General features: G+C 44.1%; 2 long non-coding RNA genes across 2 annotated transcripts in view; one reads left to right on the forward strand and one right to left on the reverse strand.

Moving 5' to 3' along the window:
• Positions 1-321: 321 nt before the first annotated feature.
• The window catches only part of LOC146184956 (uncharacterized), a 277,905-nt gene continuing 261,845 nt past the window's right edge, over positions 322-16,381 (reverse strand). The window contains exon 3 of the long non-coding RNA XR_014707769.1: positions 322-447. This is a non-coding gene — a long non-coding RNA (uncharacterized LOC146184956). The remainder of the gene's footprint in view (positions 448-16,381) is intronic.
• Positions 15,213-16,381, forward strand: part of LOC146184957 (uncharacterized) — a 57,309-nt gene continuing 56,140 nt past the window's right edge. Inside the window, exon 1 of the long non-coding RNA XR_014707768.1 lies at positions 15,213-15,266. This is a non-coding gene — a long non-coding RNA (uncharacterized LOC146184957). The remainder of the gene's footprint in view (positions 15,267-16,381) is intronic.

Below are 16,381 nucleotides of genomic sequence, written 5' to 3' on the forward strand. Positions count from 1 at the left end.
TCGGCATTGTAATCGTTTGCATATTTTGTGTAATGTGTAGACCACTAACTGGACGTAATAAAGGTCCATTGCATTCTTTTCAAAAACCGATTTCATATTTTTCATGTACGCTCAGGGTCACCCGTATGTAGAGCGCTCGAGTAAAGCACTTTTTCACGCAAAATTCGTCACCTTGTGGCGGCTTCTTGGCTTTTTGAGAAACACTTGCCCAAAAGTAAAGCTCCACAAACTTGAAAGCAAGGTAACATGATTACATTTAGAAAAACTATGGGCTGGTTCTCTTTTCATTGTTAGTATCTATTGCACTGAGCTACACTGCTCGCCCGCCTCACACATTGATGACACAGACCCTATATATATACACCACACAAAGCGTTCGAGCAAGCCGAGTTTGCACTTACATAAGCGGTGACTTCAGTGGACAGGTTGTGATGCAATGGGATCACCCTGCACAAGAAGCGAAAAGCAAACTATTTTAGAGTTTTATGCTTTTCGTGCGCTAAAACTTATGCATCTAAAACATACGCGCACACTCATTCCTTTTGAAGTGGCACAGACCAAAAAAAAAATAGTTGTGGTTTAACTCTGGTTAAACATAGTTGAATTGCGATAGCAACAGCAGAAGCTTCTTTTGTCTGCTACATTATTCCCCTATCACGCCCTATCAGTGTAAGGTGCTACATTATTGAGGACTTAAGCTCATCCTTTAAGACTATGACGCGATAGCATAAGTTACCAGTCTTCTTGTTCTTCTTTTTCTTCTTGTTCTTCCTCTTCTTCCTCTTGTCCTTCCTCTTCCTCTTCTTCTTGTTCTTCCTCGTCTTCCAGTTGTTGTTGTTGTTGTTGTTGTTCTTCTTCTTCTTCTTCTTATTCTGCTCCTCCACCTCCTCCTCGGCTGTTCAAAGTCAAGTGTGGCGTCCGCCGGGACCACGCGACGGCTCGAAACCTGGCGCAGTATAGCTATCGCAATAAAAAAAATTACATTAATCTTGTGTGTGTGCCATGTACATACTTCTTATCCAAAGATAAATGGGGGGAGGAGGTTCGACGCCAGCCACAAGGGAATCTTGAAATGTATAGTAAACACCAACCGCAGGGTGCGTACAATTACGCGCTATGCTTTCTAAGCCAAAGGACAACAAACCGTAACCTTCCACCTTCTGAGCAAGGAGTCCCACAAGGGAATGGCAATATCACCTACTGGTTTCGTTACCGCCCTTACGGACTGCTCAGAAAACTGCAAAATATCCAAAGGCACGGTTTCAACACGAATGATATTACGGCATGATCAACCAAGGCCTCCCTGGCCGAAAAGGAGAAAGTTACGAACAGCAGCTACTAACAGAAAAATACGCGCGTCACAGAAGAATTATCCTCCTCACCCGGCATAACTGAAATCACAATAATGTGGAAAAGGAAAACAAGGCGAGCGGTACACATGAGCCCTATTACCTCCGCATTACGGGTCACAGTCGATAAAGGCGCCATACCCACGAAAACAACTTTACGGACTTCTGGTATGAGACTCAATATAATCAAAGAAATCAACGTGCCCTCACTCCCATCCAAACTACTCAAGAAATCGCCCGTATGATAGCACAAGTAACATACGAAGAGGAGCATGAAGGAGGAAGACACTCTACCTAGTGAGGGGCCTAGTAGTGAGCGTGAAAACATACAAGTTACCCTACTGCAACTTTAGCTAAGTTGTAGTAGGGCAAGCTGATAAGCTGGGAAGAAAGAAAAGTAAGGTGCAATCACTGAAAGGGCGTACAAAACTGATGTATGCCTACCAGAAAATTTCAGGCTCTCGTATTTCATAACACTTTGAAAAAACCAGCCGCTCAACTGACCCCGCAAAAAACCCAGCTCTTCCAAACAGCCACAGGCACGACGAACGTACTCGAGACTCAGTTACAACGCCTAACTCCAAGCCTACAAATACACAGAAGAGCTACCCAGAGCCATCAGAAGCTGGTACCAGGTAACTCTGATCTCTCAAAACATTGACCTGAACCTCCTCTTCGAAAGGAGACAAGCAAGAGCCCTAATACATCAAAAAGTAATTACGATTTACGAATGTAACAACGTTGTAACAAATGTAACAACAGGCAACGTAGAGAAAGCAGTAGCAGTGGCAAAGTGCCGCAGAGAAACAACAATTTCCAGCGTGTGACATCACCTAGCCCCCCATGAAAGCGGAAGAAATCACCGTCGCACTCGCTATCCAAAAGGTAAGCAAATCAAGCCAATCAGCTGGCAGTGCTAACAGATTTTCAAACAGTTCGCAATAATTTCCAAATAGGAAGGATTGCAACGAAAGCAATTCGCCCCCTGGCCACACTCAAAAGCACCAATCGCAGAATTTATCCGAGATTTATTTATTTATTTATTTATTTATTTAGGCTGTGGCTAAAGGTACGTCGGACGGACCCGATCAATGGTCTTAAAGGTACGTCCGACGGACCCGGTGCGTTTTTCTTCGGGATACGTCTGACGGATCCGGGAAATAATTTCAGAGGTACGGCGGACGGGCCCAGTCGGTGGGGTTCAAGTTTAACAACGTCCGATAGACCCTATGAATTTTTCTCCGGGATACGCAAGGTAGATGGATGGGGATGGGCCTTTTGGACTTGGGATACGTCGGAAAAGCCGGATGTGTAGATTGTAGTGGTTACTTGCATAGAGTTAATACAAAGTCTTTGTATTAACGCTATGGTTACTTGGTCGCGAAAGCCAAATGTAGCCAAATCGAAGTTGATACGAGGTGTAGTCCAAGCACGGTGGATCGAAGCATACGTGAAATGTGAAATTACGAAGAACAGTACAGTGGCAAGAATACTGTCTAGAATGGGTGATAGATTTACGTGAGTTGGACAGTGACAGAGTGGCAAGCACGACCAGAGCGCAAGCGCACGTAATCGCGGTGTTGACGGCCAGCTTGCGGCCCGCATGCCCGCTCATTTGGTCCTCGTTATCATGTGGATGATCGTCTACGGCGTTAGTTATGTAGTTTTGATTCCTCAAAGTTTCCTCACTTCATTCTGCGATGAGATGCGTCAAGTAACGCGTCGCTTTCTGCTCGTATTGAGGTTTATATGTGTTTTGCTGTGCTGCAAGTTCTACACACATACAAGCGGCGCTGAAAAAGCTGGGTACCGCCGATGTGTCTCTAGCCCAAGCATCGCGTCATCCTTGTTTGTTGTGCGAATGGAGGTTTAGGCGCCGGTTTATGTTTTCCGTGAGATGTTATGATGTCCGTGCTACGTCGTAACGAAAGTGCTGTGTGAGACTACGAGAGTGCCGTGATGATGTGATGCGTGCGCAGATGTCCGGACGGACATCAGCGTGTCCATTTATGATCGCCGATGTTCCGAGTGCATGCTAGTATTTATTAGGTGCAGTGGTAAGTCCAAAAACGTGGCGTAATGAGATTCACACGCGCTGTAAAACAGTCAACGACAATAAGTCATCGACAATTTGTTATCAGACTGCACTACAGAGCTCAAAACTCGGAAAATCAGGTGTTTCTACAAAGTACACGCCTATTGTTTACATTAGTGCGTTTTGAAGGTTAAAAAAAAATTAAATGCAAATACTTTAACCTGGCCTCGCACAAAGTTGTTGGGAATGCAAATGATACAGTTTTTGCATGTTGAAGTAGACAGAAAAATAAGTGCCCAGCCCACACTGTCGAGATACGCATTACTACAGGTGAAATGGTTCAGGCTTCTGGGAAATATCAGCTGCCTGGCACAGCATCTTCCTAAATGTTCAGGCTTTGTACTATTGTTGAAGGCCACTTTATCATTAATAAAGGAACGAATATGGTTTATGTGTTAATGACTAGTGCTTTTTCAATGTATTATGTTCTTTTTTTTTAGTTTTTCTCTTAATTTCTTTTGCTTTTTGATGCTAGACAAACTCAAATGGTGCACTTTTAAACTTCTCTGTCCAAAGCTGAACATGAATATCTGCCATGCATGTGACAGCTGTAATACTGGAAAGGTTACACACTGCAACATCTTAGCGACACGTTCAGCTACTTGCCCCAAGGTCGTGATATTTAATCCCAGTGATAGTAGCCGCACTTTGGTGGAGGCTAAATGCAAACGCATTTGTTTCCTGTGAGATGTCAACGCAAAGTACAATGTCTAGGCAGTCAATTTATCTAGAGCTCTCCACTGCAGTATTCTTCATAGCTACATATGTCCCTTTAGGATGTGAAACCCTACATGCCACATGTAGGATGTGTTGTTTTTTAGATTTTGGAACCTCTCATCTCATCTATGCTGCACAACATTTGGCTAATTGTAGTTATAAAACAGCTGTTGAAGATGAAACCAAAGCTGTTATTGGCATGGTTTCCCGCTTGGTTCAATTTGCTAATTGCAGTTCTTTGAAACTTGCATCACTGCTAAACAGTTCAAATAGCAGGCGGTTGAATTACAAGAATGATGTGGATAATGCATTACAGTTGACAAATGGAAAGTAATGGTCCCCTCCATGCATGCAAAGGTGCCCATAGATCAAGGGTCTACAGAAAGCCATGTGGAGCCAGTGTGATATTTTTCACGAAGACTAAAATAAAATTGTACAACAGCTGCCGTCCATTGCAGAGAAATTTGGTCATTTTGTGTGTGATTAACTGACCATGAATAGCATTTTAATCAGAGTGATGTATATCTGGTTTAGCATCCTAAAACAACTATGAGGGACGGAACAGTTGAGGGCTCCTGTACAATTTCGACCAAGTGGGGTTCTTTTACATGCACTGACACCGCACAGTGCATGACAGCCTATTGTTTTGCCTCTATTGAAATGCCTCTGCTGTGGCTGGAATCAAATCGGCATCCATGGGTTCAGCAGCCAAGCACTTTAACTACTGAGCCAGCACAACGGGGTCAAGCAATAAAATGCACGCCATTACATTTCCTTCACAGAACTAATGTACACAAGAAAAAGTACATGGCAAAAAAAAACGAGTTTTATTGCACATTATATTCACGTCAGTAACATCCTCTAGAAATAAATGTCTCGTGATATTTGCATGGAAACAATGAACGTCTTACAAAAACAAACAATGTACTTACTGCACTCCAATTGTTAAGGCAAGGTTGCATCTATGCTACTAGGCTGCACTTCTAAAAAAAAAACACAAGCCCCATCTGCTTTGGCCAATTACTTGATGAAACTAGCAGAGACAGATGTCGCACACCACAGGCTGGTCGTCTCACAACATATCTGCATTCGTTGCATTTCAATTTCATGCCTTTCCACTTAGCCTCAACTGTTGCCAGCTTTACTAGTGTTGTGACCGTGCATGGTCCGCGCTTGCGCGCACTATTGTGCGCCTGTGGGCATGGTATTGATATGTGCTGTTTGTGCAAGGGCTCTAAGTGAGCGTGTTCACACGAATCTTTTTGTGTGAGCATGCTTTGCTTTGTCGTGACCCTACAACTGCCAAGTTGGCCCTGTCAAGGGAACGTCAAGAAAAAAAAACAAAGAAACGTCGCCCTGTGAGAAACAGCCGGAAGTGCTTTTGTTCAACTGTTCACCCTTCTCGTCGAGAGGCGCTATTGTCAAGTGAGGAATGCCTATTGTCCAAAGGAGACGATCGGAGTGACACGTCCGCTGACGTACAGGAGAAGAAAGGAGCATGAGGATTTCGGCCATTAGAGGATTTCCTGTGAATGTAGGAAAGAGTTGCAATTGCCGGAAAGGGACAATGTTGGGAGCAGTATTCGTGGCGCGCACGTACACTTGGGTTTCTGAGAAGGAAATCCACTTGCCGGAACCAACATAGCGGATCTTTGCAGAAGAATCAAAATTTACCTCCTCGCCGTTCCCAAGCTCTACCCAACAACAAGTGACCACGCCGGACGAAACAATACTGGACCAGTCAGTGCCTCAGACCGTCAGTGCAGTGATGTGTTCGATTGGTTGCCGATATCTTAGGGGTGTGCTTTGGAACTGATTGGTCAGCAGCTTCAGAGAGGGGCTGGACATAGGGGATTTAAGGACGTTGCAGAGCTCGAAATGACGCTCTGAGCCCTCGGTAAAAGGCTCATCCAGACGCTTCTCGCTATGAACTCTTAACTCTTGCCATTTTGCTGATATACCCTTTTTTTTCATGTAAATAATTTTTCTCAAAGTGCCATTAAACCTGCTTGTATATATTTTACCAACTTTGAAGATTCAATCCTTCATCAACCCGGAGTCTCTGCACGCTACCAAGTGAAGGCCGGGTCGACTTAGTTCCAGCGTCACGACACTAGTCACCCATCTTTCGTGAAATATTTTTTTACGCCTTTCAGATCAGCATCCTTGTTAACGATGGTCTCGGGAATTCTCGATGCTATCATTTTCACATCTTCCTCACCTGGAAGAATGAAGAAAATGAAAAGCCTTGAGCAGCCAAAAAATTACGGAGGCACCTAATCTTCACCTGTAAGGGTATGATGCACCAGCGTTAATGGCTCTTGTCAGCAATCCCACTGTGGGTTCCCATTCATTTACATGCCATTTGCTACAAACTTAATCACTAATTCCTTAGTTCATGTCTCTGTTATCTTACACATACTCATTTGCATATGGTCTTAGGCTGCCCTGTTATGTGATAGACAACCTGGCATAGACCTCTGTAAGCCTCGCGTTAACCAAGCTGTACAAACATGCCTCCATGGCCTTGGAGTAAGCTTGCTTACTCGAAGCTGAAACTTCCCGAAGCATATTTCAAAATATAACTTTGTAAGCTCAAGTTAACAGCTCCTGCCATGTCGTATGGTCTCGTGACAGTTGGCTCGTGGTACTTTTGGCTTGTGCACAGGGTCTGTCTGTTAATCATGATGGCTAACATGCATGAAAAAGACATTTTTGCACGAACATTGGTGGCAAATGGTCGAGTGCTGCACTGCAGATTCTGAAATGTACACCTATATGCATGCAAGGGCGGCATCACCACATAGTATAATCAAGAGTTCTGTCGGTACCTGCAGTTACATGGCACTCCAATGCCCATTAAAGGACCACCTCAGACAATGGTTGTTGTTACCACAAGACCTGTTCTAACAGCGTGCTGGCACCATTCCACTGAGCGATGGGCATATATATGCATACCTTAGATAGCTCATGATTATGGGTCTCATTATGACTTCCAAGGAGTTCCTCTCGTCAGAAGCCCTACACTTTATGAAAGCGGGACAGCTGTCTTGAAAGGTGATGAAAAGAAATAACCAGGTTACCTTACCACAACGTTAAATTACAGAGGGTGAATATGCTGCATGAAGATACCAAGAAGCTTGTTGAGAGTGAAATGGCAGGATTTTTGAAACATTGAAATAAACAACAAACTAAACTTTGTCAAACCTGTCATCGAGGAATGGAAATCATGCAGTCATCAAAAACACACCATGGAGTTAATTTTAGGTCATGTTCACAAAACACATACCCACACCTGACACACAGCTTCATACTTATGAAAGATGACAAACCAATATGCAAGGAGTGTGGATATAAACCAACAATAAACCATGTCTTACTTACATCTGTGCCAGACTCGAGAAAAAAGGAGGAAAACATTTTGTACAATTTTGCAACATCCCTTTCCATCCCAGCTTGATCCTAGGAGAGACTGCACTAGTTCGAAATCCCTGCATTTTTAGTTTCCTAAAATGACTCAACGTTCCTGAATAAGCCACATCCTAAAGAACACTAGTCATTACACATAAAATAAATACATTAAACCTTATTCTTGGTGCATGGCAGCATTAATCGGGTATGCATCATAAAAACCAACACAACGCTTATAAGCTTTCAGTCTGGTGTGGTCCTTATTCACGTGACAGCACTGTCATGCCGGTCTAATGTCCCAGCGATCGGAAAGTGACCTTTTCTAAATGCTAGCATAAATTTAAAAACTTTGAAGATTTACAGATCTCTAAAGACGCGCGGGTGTTTGGTTTCAACTGGAGTACTCAAGTGTTTTATCAGCGTTCACCTGCTTTGTTGGAAAGCCTGTAGTGAAAGTGTTAAAGAGAAGACATTTTTGAACAGTGCGTTTATGAAGGCGTTGATTTACTTTACGGGGCCCACAAAATGCAGCTGAATGTCAAACGCCGCCTAGGTAGGTTTTCTAGCAAGACAGCGGTGTAGCGTAGAAAATCACTCCGCCGGACCAGCGCTGACCGCGGATTTGAAAGGCGAACTGTTCAAACTTTTAGCTACTGCCCACACCTGAAACACTGAGTTGTGCATGGTCAAGGCAGAATTTTTCCACTGGGCACTGGTAGCTATCGATTTCGCCCCCAATATTATGAAAATCCGTCCTCTCTTCAGTGGAGAATTTATGCGCATCAGGGTAGGCCAGCCGTGGGAACACGGATGCGTGGTTGTAGCAACGATCGCTTGCATGACACTCTCTGCACAATTCCAAGAATCAGCATCTGCAACGAAATGTGCAGCGCACATTTTCTACCGCGTACCGAAGTCCGGCGACGCATGCATATCTCCCGCGCTCGTTCGGGTCACGCTAACATCGAGCATGCGGGCGTTTACACTACATGTACGCAAAATTGAACGACGAGAAAAAAATGCAGGCTGAGTACTTGTCTAGACTTCCTCTAAATACCAAAAAACATTGCTGTTTGTAGGGAAATAGATCATTCGCGCTTCTGGCTTTTCGGTTGTGCACTCATGTATTGCGGTGAAGCGGGTCATCGCCTCGACGAGTCAACGTGCAGCTCGTTGCTGTAACTGCGCAGGCTTCTAGTAGATTCGGCGTGTGTTTTGCCACCTACGGCTCTGAGGTAGAATCTAAAGGAAGTATTTAACTAGGATCATTCTATTTCCTCTGTTTGCATGTGAGGAACGAGCATATGACGTATGTCACATACAGCATATACATACTTTAGACGGCCGAATGTTCTGCACGGCGAGGTGTGTGTTTTGTGCCGGCGCTCGATCTTCAGAGGTCGATGCAGGGCCTAAGACAGCGTAAATGCTAGGAATAGCTCGCTCGCATTACAGGCAGATCAAGGTGATAGTTTAGTGCGAAACGAAAGCGGCTCGTAAATGTGCGTATCTCGATGCCAGCTGGTGGAGCTGGTGCAGTACGTCGCATCGCCTGCAGCTATGTGCGTGACAAGTGATGTTTGCCGTACACAATCCTGAGTGAAGAGCGTGATCTATGTTAGAATGGATGAACTCTTCGTAGCACCTCATCGGGAGTCGCGGTGCGACATACGCGTTCGACGTGCACATAGCCATGAGCTTGTATATCGACGTCCGCCGTATCTTAGCGAAAATCGAATGAGTACGTCGGACGTATGTTTAGACACTTCGATTTATTTATTTATTTATTTATTTATTTATTTATTTATTTATTTATTTATTTATTTATTTATTTATTTATTTATATTTTTATTTATTTATTTATTTATTTATTTATTTATTTATTTATTTATTTATTTATTTATTTATTTATTTATTTATTTATTTAAATACCCCTAAGGATCCTCGTGCGAGTGTATTACATAGAGGGGGGATACGCGAATACTGTCACACGAAGGGATAAAGATAGTAGCCTATGTGTGGACAGGATAGCCCGAGGACACCCAAACTACCGAGACCCCATTGCATTCTATCGGAAATGACCTAACGCTCATCGAATCCGGTTACTTCACGATATTAAACTTCTAAAAGAGGAATCGTATGGCCAACTTACCATACAGAGTAAATGTAAGACTGAAAAGGCCACCGATCTGTATAGGCTACACAGAGGAACCTTCGTAAGCTTACATAATCTACACACGATACGCCCCACAGCCTCTAGGGACACACAGGCCGTGTCAGCACCAGCGCTATATCACATAAGATGGGCGTGTACGACCACAAAACATAGAACCTGACACAACAATTTCATTTAGAGACCAGTGGGAGTCACTGTTGGACAGCTCAGACAGGTCCAGACCTTCTTGGTCAGAGGAGCAAACAGGCTTGGCGAAGCCAGCGGAGCCCCGAAATAATGGCCCCGGCCATCCATAAGCCTCATGAGGCTAGTAATTTAAGCGTGTAGTGCATGAATGTCATGCAGGGAGGACAAAATGTTTGATTTCGATGATAACTTTTTATACCCAGTAAAGCAGGTTGGTTGAATTTCAACTCCGACATTGAGAAGGGGCAAAGCGCTGCATTCACATACATCTAAGGCTTCAGTGACCGCTAGACACAATACCTGAGGGACAAAAAGCAGACCGTCGCGGAAGGTTTCCTTGTTACCTAATAAAAAGCTTAACAGCAGGAAAGTGCAAGCTAATAAAGGTAATTCAGCAGGCTCGTTTGATATTCTCGAGCATCAAAAAGCTCATTTCATTTACTGTGACGACTGGTCAGCGGAGTAATACAGGACGAGACAGATAATGGCCCAGAGGTACTAAATGCTGTCTTTTTTTTCTAGCTCGTATCCCACTATACCGATTAAAGGAGCCTGCGTAGTTTTTAACTCTGCAGCCTCTTGCGCGATCTAGCTTGGTGTGAATCCGAATAAAACCATATACTGAGGTTGAACGGGTTTAACATGTAAAATAACGTGTTTGTCAGCCGCATATCGACTTATTTTCCTATCTTATAGCGTGCCCTCTCGTATATTATTTTGATCGTCGTACCTTCTTTCTTCTATTCCGATTCCTTCGCAGCACTACGTTACCGAAGTCTATGAAACGAAGTTGGAGGCCCCGCACAAAGAACGACACGCGCCAAAAGAAAGGCTTCGGTTCCTACTTTGAACTTCTTATCGGGGAAAGCCAAAATGAGGGGTGCGATTAGTATATCTTTTCAAACAGTTGCGATGAGCCATTGCTGGTCTATAATTCTCAGAAAGCGGGTTCGAAGAAAAGAGGGCAATTTCACCCTGCCTGCCGCACGTGCGCCTCCGTCTCGTAATTGAGGCAACGGCCGAGCCGCAAATGGTGCCAGAGGGACTCCACGGATCAACAGATCGAATTTCGATGACAGCGGCTGATGGGCTTGGATGAAAGCCATAAGTTATTGAAGGGAAGCGAGCCCGATGGAACAAGATATGTGAAGTAAATTGCTACGAGAAAAGGCGATCTGCCGCTTTTGTACAGGTCTCCTCCCCCCCCCCCCCCCCCTCCCCCCACCCTCTTCTCTTCCAAGCAATATATATCCCTCCTCGCTCTTAATGTCCACCACTCTGCAGACGCTCTCGGTTTATCTGAGCTGCCTCCTTTCCGCGGGCTCGACTCTGTCTTTCCTATACGCGGAAACCAAATAGATTTACCGAAATTACATAACCAGCGACAATTGTGTCTATAGGCTTTCAATCAACATACATCTCTCTGGGTCTCAACCAAAGACTTGCTGTAAAACACATAAGACGGCCTTCTTTATTTATTTTTTTTTCAAGCTCAATGATGAACTTGGAAACCAGGCACCCTTTATGAAGGTGAAATGAATTATCGAGATCATCTGTAGAGTGTTGTGACACATTAGACGTTCATTTTTCGTCACACAATATCTTAAAATTCTCGTTGTTCTTGGCCGAGTTACAAGCACGGGAAGGGAAGCTTACGCAAGCGTCACGCTAATTAAGCGTTTTAGTTGACTGTATGTTCTGCGACAAGAGATTCACTTTTCAGGCTGATTTTAGCACTCATATATATAAGTGTAACTATTTGTTCCACGAGCACGCACAACCGTGCAATTCAATATCATTGTCCGGTGCAAAATATTTCTAAAAGAAAGTTTTTAAACGTCATGTTCGCGGTTTATTGTCAGTAGAAAAGCAAGGTTGCCAATTTTCACGTAGCCCCGCGATCTCTTTAATACTTAGTTTCAATTATTTTAGAGCGCTTTGCTTTAAGGCGCTTTAAGGTAAAACAAAGCGCTCTAAAATACTTGAAACTAAGTATTAAATGAGATGGCGGGGCTGAAAGCGCCGTAAAGCAAATGCTCTCAAATGATTGAAACTAAGTACTAAAAGAGATACCTTGCTTTTCTACTGACAATGAACCGCGAAAATGATGTTTAAAAACGTTGGCACCGGCAATTATATTGAAATTCACGGTTGTGCGTGGTCGTGGAAATAAGAGTTACACATTGCAAAGTTACAAGCACAGCCGTTTTCATCGGCCCATTCTTTGGAGGCCTTTGAATAATGAGTGCGCGCAGACGTGTCGCTACAAGCATTTCACGGATATTGGCTCTAAATCATCCTCAGATTTCACACCACGCCATCAGCATTCAGAAAAACTCTAAAACAGCACGTTTTCAATATAAATTAAATTAAGTAAACTTTTGTTTACTTAAACCTCGGTGGTTACCTGGGATGAAAACTGCACGATAACTTCTGAACACCTAGATCACCATTGCAAGGCAGGAGGTAAACATATAGATTCAATTTGTACAAAAGGGGTTATTAGCTGTTTTGTACTAAACTCGGGAGCGGTGGTACGGTCATTCAGAAAAAGGCGAAAATGTATGCTGTAAAGGCATTTATCCTTTATCCCAAGCAAGTTTATCGTTGCTCGGATGCTAGTATTATGTAGTAAGAGACCAATGGTCCAGTGGAGTTTTTTAGGGATATTCAAACTGACCTTTGACAGGCGTTCCACAGCCCTGTATTATGCTTGTTAAATACTTCGCTAAAGCGTAGCGAAGTCTTGCGTCGTCGAAATATAGTGCTCTCATTACTTGCGACAGTTACCGGTAAGTACACAGTTCAATGTATATAACAGCTTGAATTGTTTTGCTGCATAAGGTTCTCAAACGATGCATCAAGCAAATAGAGTTACGTTGCTTATATTTTCCGTCCACCTTCGCGCTACATTCATGGTTGGTGTTCGAGACATATCGCATGACAAACGATGTATTTTGAAAGACTTGGCGAACCCAATTTATATCTGTTAAGTTGTCACACAACAACCCCGGTAGTTGGCAGCATATGTTTTTTTGTCCTAGCGCAGCATGAGAATAATGGACATCGTTATGGACGACTTGGACGCTGCTGAATCTTGACCACTCATTCTCATGGCACCTTTTCGCTTGCCATAGGACGGCTGCTTCAAACTTCTCTCAGAGAACGTGGCGCATGACCATGGAACCGAAGAGACGCGCAGCTGTCTCACAGTCTAAAGTGAGATGCGGTAGGACGACAAACAGTGCCTTTTCCCTTTGAAGCCGTTGAAGAGAACGCATCCTTGTTTAAAACTGCGAATACGAACATTGCTCACGTACAGTGCAGAGAAACTGTGATATTCTCAACTTGCAGGGCACTTCCTATGCATGTCCGTAGAATTCACTGAGCGACGCTACTGCTGATTGTGATTTTGCACTCTAAGCATTTGAGCAAGGTTTCTAGCCCGCCAATCGGCCCCAGAAGTTCAGCTGAGGTTAAACGAATAGAACATTTATTTTTTTCAATCAAGGAGCTGCCATATCGAACTTTTCCAGCAGTAAAACTCATAGGATTCGTTACATTAATCAGAGTCGGGCTGCAGTCCCTGGAACTGGAACTGTACAGAGTCTTAAATATGTACAACCTGCAAGTGGGACAAGTACATTGAGCCTAATGTCATAAACTCTATACTACCTTCGTCAGGCAGATGTACACGTTGCAAAGAACTAGTTGCGTTTGTTACAAACAGTCGTCGGCAGTTGCGTGACCCATGGTAGTTAATCTGCGTTGCCTGAAAGGCGATCGATGAAACAGACTAAAGTGTACCACGGATGTAAGACATCGTTTTGTAGGTTTTTTGAAGATTTGGAACTCAGACCAGAAAGCAAGAGCGCAAAGCCGTCGACGGCATTTTAGTTTCCTCTTCACGCCTGTTTAGGCTGTACAAAAAAGAAATAGAAAGAAACAGTTATTCCTCACAACTGTCTCTGTGTGTCCTCGCACTTGCAGTTCTAAAATGAACGTCTCTCTGGAATTTATAATTTCACATGGTCACATTTTTCTGTTAAGATTTCACACATCAGCAACAAAAAATTTGTTTTAAGATTATCAGGATTTTAACAGGAACTCGGGCGCTGTCGCTATGCCCGAACCTGCAACCTCAGGTACAGAGGCAGGCGCAGCGCAGCTACCTATCACCGCATTGACTACGAGCGGAGCGAAGTTTAAATGCCAGAGAGAATTGGACGTGACGGCCGGTGCTCTCTTTTCTGGCGGCTCATGTTCGCTTGTGCGAAAGGACTTCTCTCGAGGACTCTTGTGAGCGCGACCGACAGGGCTCGCAACGAGATGCGTGATGCAGTTTCGACCAGGGTTTTCTATGTGCGCGCCAGTCTCCCCTTTTCCGCACTCACAGGACGTTTGTAAAAAAAAAAAGAAAAAAAAAAGAGTGGGGGAAAGGAAAAGAACGAACTGAAGCGTGAAGTAGCAGGCTGACTGAGGCAGTCTACGCTGCGTCCTTCAAGAGGCGCTCGGCTGTACGTGTGGGCAGTTGCCGCACAGGCCGGCGCAGCCAAAACGAGAGAAAGCATCGCAGACGCGAATGGCCGCTGAAAACTCTTGGACGTCGAGGACCAATCACCGCTGAAGTGGCGAACGGCCCGCTCGACCGTGTGAAGTTGCAGCGCCCAGCGAACGCTGTGTCCGGATGCAGGACAACTCTGGACGACTGAATAATTCATTCCTTTAGTCGCCTGTTTCCTTTCCTCGCTCCTACGTGTCCGCACTTTACTTGTCTCGCCTCTTTTTGCATTCAGTGTCTTCATCCCCTTTTTACTGTCCGAGGCGCGTCCAATTCGCTGACTCGTGCGATATTCAGCAGTGCTCACAGCGTCCCTTTCCCGACTCTCTGTTGCCAGGCGCGTCAATCAGAGCGCAACAAAATAAAACGTAAGAAGGGTTTGAGGTCGGAAAAACACATCTACAGAGACGCAAATACACGCACTCTTAACGCTTTGAACAAAATAGGAAGCAAAGAAGTGGAGGTGCGAGCGCCAGCCAAAGATACACAGTGGGGCAAGCAAGTTGCGCCCCCGTACTTCGTAAGATCTGTCATACTCGCTACTGAACAGCCTGACGGAGCGCTATTGTTCAGAAAGGAGGAGAAGCAAGACCGAACAAAGGAGGAGTGAAAGACTCCGCCCTCAAAATGGCAGCAAAAAAACATCACCTTGGTCTGCGCACGTTTTCTTATTTAAAGGTGCGGCGCCTACGTGTGATGGTCCTGATTTCGAAAAGAGAGAGAGACAGAAGAGAGAGGAACGGGGCGGGTTGGCTGACGCGCGTGTCTGAGGTAGGCACCGGAGCACTTTTCTTTTCCAGCCCACTACCCTAACATGTTTTAGTCATGTACATACTGCTGCAGTTCGTCTGTCAGCGCTGTCAGCGCGCTTTTCTATTGATGCTGGTCTCTGCCTCCTGTCTATGCTTGTGCCGCAGAAGTACTGTTTTTTTTTTTAGTTTTAAATTCGTGCCTTACTGCAAGCAGGTCAGATTCAGTTTTGTTGCTCTAGAATAGGTGCAGACTGAACAGAAACGCATGCCCAACTTAGCCACTGGACCAAGATAGATAGGTTGGTTCTCGCCCAACAATAGCATGTAGATTTCCCAATGTGCAGAAGAGACAACTTATACGACCTCGCAACGAGAGAAGAGCAGAAGAGTATTAATAAATACTTAAAAACAATGCAGCTAGCCTGATTTGGATTACCCTTACTGGTAGTCATTTCGAGCATTCTTTTTTCTTATCGCACAGTTATAATTTGCTAATAGAGTTATACCAACAATATCGGCTAGTTTAGCATAAACTATCTGAACATGTTTAACAACAAAGTAAAGCTTGAAGATAACAAACGTAGGAAACGAATTCCATTCCTACCCTGCAGTGTGCTTACTGCGAAAACAAAAACAAAATCGAAGACCCGTATGTACAGTTCTTATAACTAGTTTTCAGTGCAACAGTTGCTTGCTTTCTATCTGAACAGCCTTGAATTTTGCTTCATCAGTCCCACAAGACAAGGGAAATCTCCGAAAAACCTTTGCTCACTTTACTTTTTTTGAAATATAGCGAAACTCCACAAGATTATGTTTCTTCTCGCCCCGTAAATAAAAGTACTCGGTGCACATCGCTTGGATAAGCCATGCATTCCTTAATCAGGTGTTTATTGTTGACGTTCCAGCCTCGGCTCGTCCTACATGTCCTTATTAAATGATTCCCTATGAATGATTCCCTACTTTTTCCTGAAGAAAAAAAAAACTGTTCCTTTTTTGGACAACGTACTGATGCAGCTAACGGAGATCGGCCTATAGTTAGCAACATCAGCCTTGACAGCATACTGTGCTGATGTTTGCTTCATATAGTACCCACTGGATTTGTGAATCTCCTTCAGAGAAAGCGCTCTTGATAAA

This window comes from Amblyomma maculatum, chromosome 6, assembly GCF_055883805.1.
Source record: "Amblyomma maculatum isolate TAMU_Amacu chromosome 6, ASM5588380v1, whole genome shotgun sequence".
In the NCBI taxonomy this organism is placed as follows: Eukaryota; Metazoa; Arthropoda; class Arachnida; order Ixodida; family Ixodidae; genus Amblyomma; species Amblyomma maculatum.